This window comes from Silene latifolia, chromosome Y (genome assembly GCF_048544455.1).
Source record: "Silene latifolia isolate original U9 population chromosome Y, ASM4854445v1, whole genome shotgun sequence".
In the NCBI taxonomy this organism is placed as follows: domain Eukaryota; kingdom Viridiplantae; phylum Streptophyta; class Magnoliopsida; order Caryophyllales; family Caryophyllaceae; genus Silene; species Silene latifolia.
This window is the reverse complement of record NC_133538.1, coordinates 43911969-43922076: the sequence shown is the minus strand read 5'-3', so window position 1 is coordinate 43922076 and position 10108 is coordinate 43911969.

Genomic DNA, 10108 nt, shown 5'->3' with positions numbered 1-10108 from the left:
ATAAGCTACACATCCAAAGACTCTAAGTGTAGAATAATCCGGCACATTGCCGCTCCATAACTCATAAGGAATATTGCAGTCTATTGCCATATGAGGCCCACGATTGATAAAGTAACAAGCTGTAAGAACAGCTTCACTCCAGTACCTTCTAGAAAGACCTGCATTAGAGAGCATGCATCGAACTCTCTCTAACAGTGTCTGGTTCATTCGTTCTACTACACCGTTCTGTTGTGGTGTACCCGTGATAGTATGATGCCTTCTTATACCCTCGTTCTTACATAACTTCCTGAATTCTCCTAAACAGAATTACAATCCATTATCCGTTCTTAGCTTCTTTATCTTCTTAGCTTTCTTATTTTCCACCAAAGTCTTCCATTGCACAAAGACTTTGAAAGCCTCACTTTTTTGCTTAAGTAGCTTAAGCCATGTGTACCTGGAGTAGTCATCAATAAATGTAACAAAATAATAATAACCTCCCATACCTTCAAGACGAGCAGACCCCCAACAATCTGAAAGGATATGATCAAGGATTTCTTTTGTTGTATGAACACCCTTGCTAAATTTAGATATGTGTTTCTTACCAAACACACATTGTTCACAAAACTCAAGGTTCCTCACCTTGACACCGATAAGAAGATTCCTTTTGGACAATAAATGCATCCCTCTCTCACCCATATGACCAAGTCTCTTATGCTAAAGCTTAGTCATCTCTCCGTGACTTACGGATGCATAAACCGTAGAACTAGTCAGTGTTTCACCTTAAAATACATACAAAGTATTTTATTTGACACCTTTCAACACCAAACTAGAACTCACCGTGACAGACAAAATCTTCCCTTTACCTTGAAACTCGTATCCTAAATCACTTAATGAACCAATTGATATAAGATTCTTCCCTAAAGATGGAACATGTCTCACATTAGTCAAAGTACACTTCTTACCCTTAATAATCTTTACCTTGATCGACCCAATACCCCCTACCTCACAAGCAGCATTGTTACCAACAACAACGTGACCCCCATTAAAGGACTCATAAGTACTAAATTAATTCTTGTGTGGACACATATGATATGAACACCAAGAATCTAGAATCCAACGATCTATAGGATGAACATAATCAACTGCAAGAGCATAGTTCGTGTAATACACCGTAATTTGATGGAATTTATATTTACAATTGAGCGTTCTTAATAATTAATTATGACATTTATAATTAATATTTACGAGTTCTAATTAATAATCGTGAATAAGACGGGAATAAATAATAAAATAATGGATGAGTCGGGAAGCATGGATGTCATGTGCTACTCGTGTAACATTAGTAGTAATAATAATAATAATAATAATATGATAATTATATATTTCCTAATTGGTTTCCTTATAACCTTAACCTACCAATATAAATAGATAATAAACATCAACAATAGTCTTTATTATTCATCAAATCTAAAAATAATTCATAATAGAGAGAGAGGGGGAGAAAAAAAGGGAGATCTAGGAGGAGAAAAGCAAAGGAATTTATCGTCTTTTATTTGGCTCAAAGTAAGTTTTATAAAAGCGCCTCACAACAAACATACTCATCTTATAATTGCTATAACTCGTAAATTGAACCAGCACCGGACTCGCTATTGTCGTGACCTTAGCCGTGGACCACCATGGATTGACAAGGATCCACTTTTGACCACCAGGGACCACGAGTAAAGGGCGGTTCAGGTGGGTTTTAGGTGGTTGTTTGGGTGCGTTGAACATGGGTTTTGACCTATACCGTGTTTGTTTGGGCCCCCAAACCTGGGCTAGAGTGGCTCAGGGCGATGAGTCGACCACCATGGGCGGTCGTGGGTGGTTGTTGTTGGGTTTTCGTGCGGTGGATACCGGATTTTCGAATTAGTGTTTATTTGTGGTGATTGTCGTAAACCGGGTATTAACACCCTTGTAACCTGGCTAGACCGTGAACCTGTGAGGCGTAGCTACTGGTTGGACCATCGTGGGTCAGTGGAGACCACAGTGGTGGCCACTAGTGGTGTGGGGTGGTTATGGTTTGTTGAATGTCGCGAGTTGCCTTGTTGTTTATGCCGTGGGTGATGTGCTAGGGCACAATTGGGGATGGCTGTGACTGGTTGTGTCGTGGCTAGGGTGGAGGGGGAGTTGCAGGTGGTGGTCTGTAGTGGTGGTGGTGGTCGTGAATAGTGGTTCAAACCGTGTTTTTTGTATACGTTACGTCGGGTTCGAATGTTGTTGGTGTTAAATCTGCGTGGGAACCGTGGTGGTGTTGTGGTCGTGGTGCAGCGTCGTCATAGGGCGTGGTGGTGTAAGGGATATATGCTTATGCAAGAGCGTGGTAGAGACGGAGTGCATTATCAGTGTAATAGTGAGTAGGGAGTGTAGTAGTTAGTACGTTAGTACGTTATATTAGGGAGGGTAGAATATCATGATGTGATGATGATGATGATGATGATGATGATTGTGGTTACATGTGTAGATAAATTGTACTTTTAGTTATAAAGTTAATTTGGGTATTTAAGCTAATAAAGTAAGTGATTAGTAGATTTAGACAACGAGATTATTTATTAGGAAATTTAATCAACGTAAATTGTATTAGATAATGTATTAGTTAGTTTAATTATTAATATATATATATATATATATATATATATATATATATATATATATATATATATATATACATATACATATATATATATACATATATATATATATACATACATATATATATATACATACATATATATATATACATACATATATATATATATACATACATATATATATATATACATACATATATATATATATACATACATATATATATATATATATATATATATATATATATATATATATATACATATATATATATATATATACATATATATATATATATACATATATATATATATATATATATATATATATATATATATATATATATAATCTGGGTTGAAGCGCTGTGAATGCACCATGTGTCAAGCCAGTTTTAAATACAAGTATTAATTACAGCTGAACATTAAATATAAAGATCATAAATATTGTATAAATCTAAACAAAATATTAATTAAAATTTAATAGATTTTATTATAAAATTAAATTAAATAATTATGGTGATTTGATTCTAAATTTATTAAAAAATTATTTTGATAAAAATTCTAAAATGTAAATACTTACGTTCATTGCGAAAAATGTTTCAAATTGAGTATAATTGTCATTATATTTATTGAAATATTTTGATTTGTAGAGATGATTAAAGTGAGTGTCTCATAATGTTGTATGTTTACGTAAAAAGACATTTTGAGAAAGTTATAAAATTTAGACTATTAAATCCTAAGAAAAATATATTTGGAAGAGTCATTGTATTTCTTAAAAACATAACTTATAGAAAACTACTAAGAGATAAGTTTTTATGTGGGAATGAAAAAAATTACATTGCGAAAAATAGAATACATATGAGATTTTGATAGGTACGAGTATGTATGTACACAGTGATCGCGAGTATATTTGAATAATCAAAACAAAAGTAATGTTTATTAAATAACATAGTTTTATAAAAGACGTGAAAAAGTAGAAAAAATGTTCGAGGGGATGTTCCTTCTGTACTAGCAGATCAGCAAGCCTTGACTAATTTTGCTTCAGTTTCTGGTCTCAGTGCTAATATGGAGAAGACTAATATATATTTTGGGGGAGTTGCTCAAGAGGTTAGATCTGCAATTTTGGATGCTACTGGTTTTTCTGAAGGAGGTTTTCCTTTTCGTTATTTGGGATTGCCCCTTGGCTCTTCTAGATATTCAGTCAGTATGTTCTATTCTTTGGTCATTAAAATTCAGACTAAGTTGCAGCATTGGTCAACTTAGTCCCTTATTATGCTGGTAAGGCTCAGTTGCTTTATGCTATCATTTTTTGTCTAGAAAATTTTTAGTGTTCCAGTGTGTTGCTTCCTCAAAAACTACTCAAGCAGATAAACCAGTTAAGTAGGAACTTTTTCTGGGGAATAAAGGAAGGGAAGCGAAAACTGCAGTTCAAAAGCTGGAAACATATTTGTGCTCCTTGGAATAGAGGGGGATTTAATATTAAGAATGTGCAAACTTGGAATATAGCCTTGTTGCTTCACTGGATTGGAAGTTCTCTACTGATTCTACAGGACTGTGGGTTAGGTGGCACAAAGAGTATGTCTTGAAAAATGATACAATCTGGTCTCTTGCTTCTAAGGATCAGTTTCTTCTAGTTTTAAGGGGATTTTGGCAGCTATGGATGTTCTAGTTGCCGAAGCAGGTTCATACCAGGTAGCAATTGGTTTGTTTGATTCCTGGGTGAAAGGTGGAAAGCTTCTGACTAGTAATACCTATGAGTATTTGCTTGAGGCTCCACTTCAGGAGGACTAGTATTCAGTTTTGTTTCACAAGAGCATTGTTCCAAGCCACATGGTTACAACCATTCTTGTTGCTCAAGGGAAGTTGGCAACAGTTGATAACTTGCAGCTCACGGGCTTCCATTTGGTGAATAGATGCAGTCTTTGTAAACGAGTTTTGAAAAATCACCAGCATTTTTTCTTCAGATGATTTCTTTCTCAGGCAGTCTGGGCAGCATTTGTCAGTCAGGAGCTCTAATTTGATTGAGAGAATGCACTAGAGTTATGCTTCTAGCAGCCAGGTTGGTTAGGCTGCTGCCTGGTTTAGAACGACTCTAGCTGCAGCCATTTATAGCATATGGATGGAAAGGAATGGGAGACTCTTTAGGAACCAGGAGCATACTGTTCAGGCAGTGGTAAATCGTGTTAAGTACCTTGTATCTGTGAGACTATATATGAATCCTCGTTTTTCTGCGTTTGTATATAGGCTTTGTTCATAGGTTGCTCTTTGTTGGAGCATGGTGTACTTGAGTCTTAGACTTGAGTTATTTGCTAGAGTGATATTATTGCAAAATTGTAATTTCTTTTCTCTTTGGAAATGAAATGATAACGTTTGCAAAAAAGAAAAAGTAGAAAAAACGTTACATTTTTCTTTAAAATCTTCAATTAAAATATATATATACGCCAAGTATAAATATTGATTATGACTAGCTAAATAGTAATTTTAGTTAAATATTTTATATGTTATCTTTTAAATACTTTGAAACTAAACCTCAAAAAATATTATTTGACAAAGTTTACCCTATTTTATTTATAGGTAAAATTTTAAACATCATTTATATATAGTTGTTTAAAAATACAAAAGATGCAATTCTTATAGATATGTTTGACACATAACACATGCAAGACACAATCAAAACATTAAAATAAGTTGAGTTTGAACTTTATATATTTGATACATAAATATCACACGTTATACATAAAAAATGAAAATTACATAAAATTATATTCACATCATTTTGAAAAAATATTAATTGATTTGGAACATAACGTATCGTAAAATAATATAATTTGAGAACTTAATGGTGATTGTTGCATTATTCGAATACATTTTATTTTAATTAATATGATACTTGATCAGTCACAAAATAATTTATAAAACGTTGATCATGCATAATTAATTATCACTTATTAGTTTTATATAAAATTGTATGTATTTTATTTTAAAACATTGAAGTTAAACCTAAAAAAAGTAAATTTGAGAAAAATTACTATATTTTTATTTATAAGTAAAAATATTAAAGGTCATATATAAATTATTTTATTTTTCTTCAATTTTAATAATTAAATTTTAAAACAGGCCACACGAAGCGCGGGATACTACCTAGTATGTTCTAATTGCTAGGTAACGGACTTGTTGAACGGGTTTATTGAAGATTACTTTCAGTAGGTTGCATTAATTGGATATTGCTTGACAGGTAGGATAATTACTCAACTTGTCTTACTATTTAGTTGATAAGAGTAATTGTGGAATTGAATGGTATAATGGATGCGTAAATTATTATTGTTGAATTATTGTTGGTTGTTTATTATGTCTTGACGGAATTATAGTTGGTTGTTTATTATTCGATGTGAATATTCGTATTGGCATATTATTATTGAGCATCCTCAGTCTCAGACTGGGACAACAATGAGTTATGAGATATCCTCAGTCTCGGACTGGGACGACATTTGTGTTTATCCCTGGGCTAGGAGTTGGCGGGACGACGATGTGGAGGAGCCTCGGTCAGGGACCGGGACGACTGTGTGGATATGATGGAGAATTGGTGGTGGTACTTATTCCACGTGATTGCATCTGTTAAATTTGTATGCTTAATGTTGTGTGATTATCCTACTCAACCTTGTGGTTGACAGTGTATTCGTGAACACCTGTGATGAACCGTAACTGGGGAGCAGACTTGACAGGTACTTGAGTTAGTTGACTTGGGAGCTCATGGGAATACGTGAGGATTTCGGCCAGTCTACCTAGAAGTCTAGATCACATAGTTTTACTACTCAGTTCATTTAATTTTCGCTGCGAGTTGTAATTAATTCTTATTTTAAGTTTATTTAATAGGGTTTTTTCATGTGAATAATCCATCATATGCCCTCTCTTCTCACATTAATTCATTTTAACGTTTAACTGATAATGATCTAGTCTTTGACCTCATTTAACTTGTATTAGACCAACCCTATTTTTTACCTGTTACAACCGGTATCCAAACAGGTGACCTTATTAAAACTTCTATTTACTCCCTTTCATCTTCATATCTTACAGTTCTTCATCTTCATCTCTTATATTATCATTTCGTCATCTTCATTTCTGCAATTTTCATTTATTCTTCTTCATTTCTTCATTTCTTAAGTTTACTATCTCTCTGTCTCTCTTATTTTTTTGTTCTTTCTTTTATTTTCTTCTTACTTTCCAATTTATTCCCCCCTTCTTCTTCAAATTAGAGGACAACTTCAGCCACAAAAAGATTTGGAGGAAATCAATGCTCGTCAAATAACACATTCTTTACATCGTCTTCATATCCGCATTTCAACAAGTCACAAACAATCGCATAAAGCAAAAACCTTGAACAACACCAAACCAAAAAAATCAAATTAAACACAAAAAATTGAAAAAATTAGGGTTTTGAGAAGAGAGGAGAAAGAAATATTACGAGAAGGAGGATAATTAGGAGCATAATTGAACCAAAGCTCGGACATCCGAGCCTCGGCTTGGGACTCAGGTTTGAAAAAATTGAAAAAGCGAGCAGCGTCAAATTTATACTCGAAATCGACTTCAACGGCGTCATATAGAGGGATAACGTCTTCGAGTACCATTTCCATGCCTTGTTCCTCCATTATTGTGAGTAGAATTAGAGTTTTGTGAGTGTGCAGACGAAGTAGAAGGAAAAAGATCGGTGAAGATTAGACGGTGGGGGTCCAAATTTTGCCAAGACAATGAAAGCGCTCTTGTTGATCAATTCGCACCACAAATTAAAGGGGAACTCAAATTGGGGGAAATTAATTGAGGGTTTTCATTGATTACGAACTTGAAAAGATTTGGGGGAAATAAAATTTGGGTTTTATTTTGAGAATAAGAAATGGATAAGAAGGGAGTTAAGGGTTAACAGGTTTATTAACTAACACAAGGGATACCGGTTGTTCAGGTATTCCTTCCACTAGTCTAATGCAAGTTAAATGAGGTCAAAGACGAGATTATTCTCAGTTAAACGTTAGGATGGATTAATGTGAGAAGAGAGGGCATAGGATAGATTATTCACATGAAAAACCCTATTTAGTATTGGTTAAATTGTAATAAAACCTTTAGTCGCTAAATTTTATCTAAAATACTTTGGCTGTTGTACTTTGAAATTCAATACCTCGGGCAACCGAGATGGTAACAGACCTTGTTATTTGGGAATGTCTTGACACTCTTCAATAAATAGGACTGTTACCATCTCGGTTTCCCGAGGTAGTGAATAACAAAGTACAACAGCCAAAGTATTTTAGATAAAATTTAACGAATAAAGGTTTTATTACAATTTAACCAATACTAACTAAACTTAAAATAAGAAATAATTATAACTCGCAGCGGAAATTAAATGAACTGAGTAGTAAAACTATGTGATCTAGACTTCTAGGTAGACTAGCCAAAATCCTCACGTATTCCCATGAGCTCCCAAGTCAGCTAACTCAAGTACCTGTCAAGTCTACTCCCCAGTTACGGTTCATCACAGGTGTTCATGAATACATAGTCAACCACGAGGTTGAGTACGATAATCACATAACATTAAGCATACAAACTTAACAGATGCAATCACGTGGAATAAGTACCACCACCAATTCTCCATCATATCCACACAGTCGTCCTGGTCCCTAACCGAGGGTCCACCACACCGTCGTCCCGCCAACTCCTGGCCTGGGGATAAACACAAATGTCGTCTCAGTCTGAGACTAAGGATATCTCATAACTAATTGTCGTCCTAGTCCGAGACTGAGGATACTCAATAAAATAATTTGCCAATATAAATATTCCCATCCAATAATAAACAACCAACTATAATTCCGTCCCAATAATTCAACAATAATACTTTACGCATCCATTAATCCATTCAATTCCACAATTCCTCTTATCAACTAAATAGTAAGACAAGCTGAGTAATTATCCTACGTGGCAAGCAATATCCAATTAATGCAATCTACTAAAAGTAATCTTCAATAAACCCGTTCAACAAATCCGTCACCTAGCAATTATAACATATATTAATTAATAACTAAACTAACTAATACATTATCTAATACAACTTATGTTGATTAAATTTCGTAATAAATAATCTTGTTGTCTAAATCTACTAATCACTTACTTTATTAGCTTAATTACCCAAATTACCTTTATAATAAAAATTACAACTTATCTACACATGTAACCATAATCATCATCATCACAAGATGATATTCTACCCTCCGTAATACAACATACTAACTACTACACTCCCTACTGACTATTACACTGATAACGCACTCCACCTCCACCACGCCCTTGGATAAGCCCACATGCTTTACACCACCACGCCCATGACGACACTGCACCATGGCCACAACACCACCACGGTTCCCACACACCTTTAACACCAACAACATTTAAACCCGACGCATCGTATACAAAAGACATGGTTTTAACCACTATTCATGACCACCACCGCCACTAAAGACCACCACCTACAACTACCCCTACCACCCTAGCCACGACATAACCAGTCACATCCATCCCCAATCGTGCCCTAGCACATCACCCACGGCATAAACAACAAGGCAACTCACGACATTCAACAAACCACAACCACCCTACACCAGTAGTGGCCTCCACTGACCCACAGTGGTCCCACCAGCAGCTACGCCTCCCTAAGTCACGGTCTAGTCAAGTCACAAGGGTGCTAATACCCGGTTTAAGACAACCACCATAAACAAACACTAATTCGAAAATCCGGTAACCACCACACAAAACCCCAGCAACAACCACCCACGACCGCCCACGGCGGTCGACTTACCGCCTTGAGCCACCCCAACCCAGGTTTGGGGCCCCAAACAAACACGAGATAGGTCAAAACTCGTGTTCAACGCACCCAAATAACCACCCAAAACCTGCCTGAAACTCCTTGTATCCATGGCCCACGGTGGTCAACGACGGGTCTTGGTCAATCCTTGGTGGTCCACGACCAAGGTCACGGCAATAGCAAGTCCGGTGATGGTTCAATTTACGAGTTATAACAATTATAAGATGAGTATGTTAGTTGTGAGTTAGTTGTGAGGCAGTTATATAAAACTTATCTTGAGGCAAAAAAAAGACGATAAATTCCTTTGCTTTTCTCCTCCTAGATCTACCTCTCTCTCTCTCTCTCTCTCTCTCTATTATGAATTAATTTCAGATTTGATGAATAATAAAGACTATTGTTGAGGTTTACCATCTATTTATATTGGTAGGTTAAGGTTATAAGGAAACCAATTAGGAAATATGTAATTATTATTATTATTATTATTATTATTATTATTATTATTATTATTATTATTATTATTATTATTATTATTATTATTATTATTATTATTATTATTATTATTATCATCATCATTATTATCATTATCATTGTTATCATTGTTATCATTATTATCATTATTATCATTATCATTATTATCATTATCATCATTATCATTATTATCATT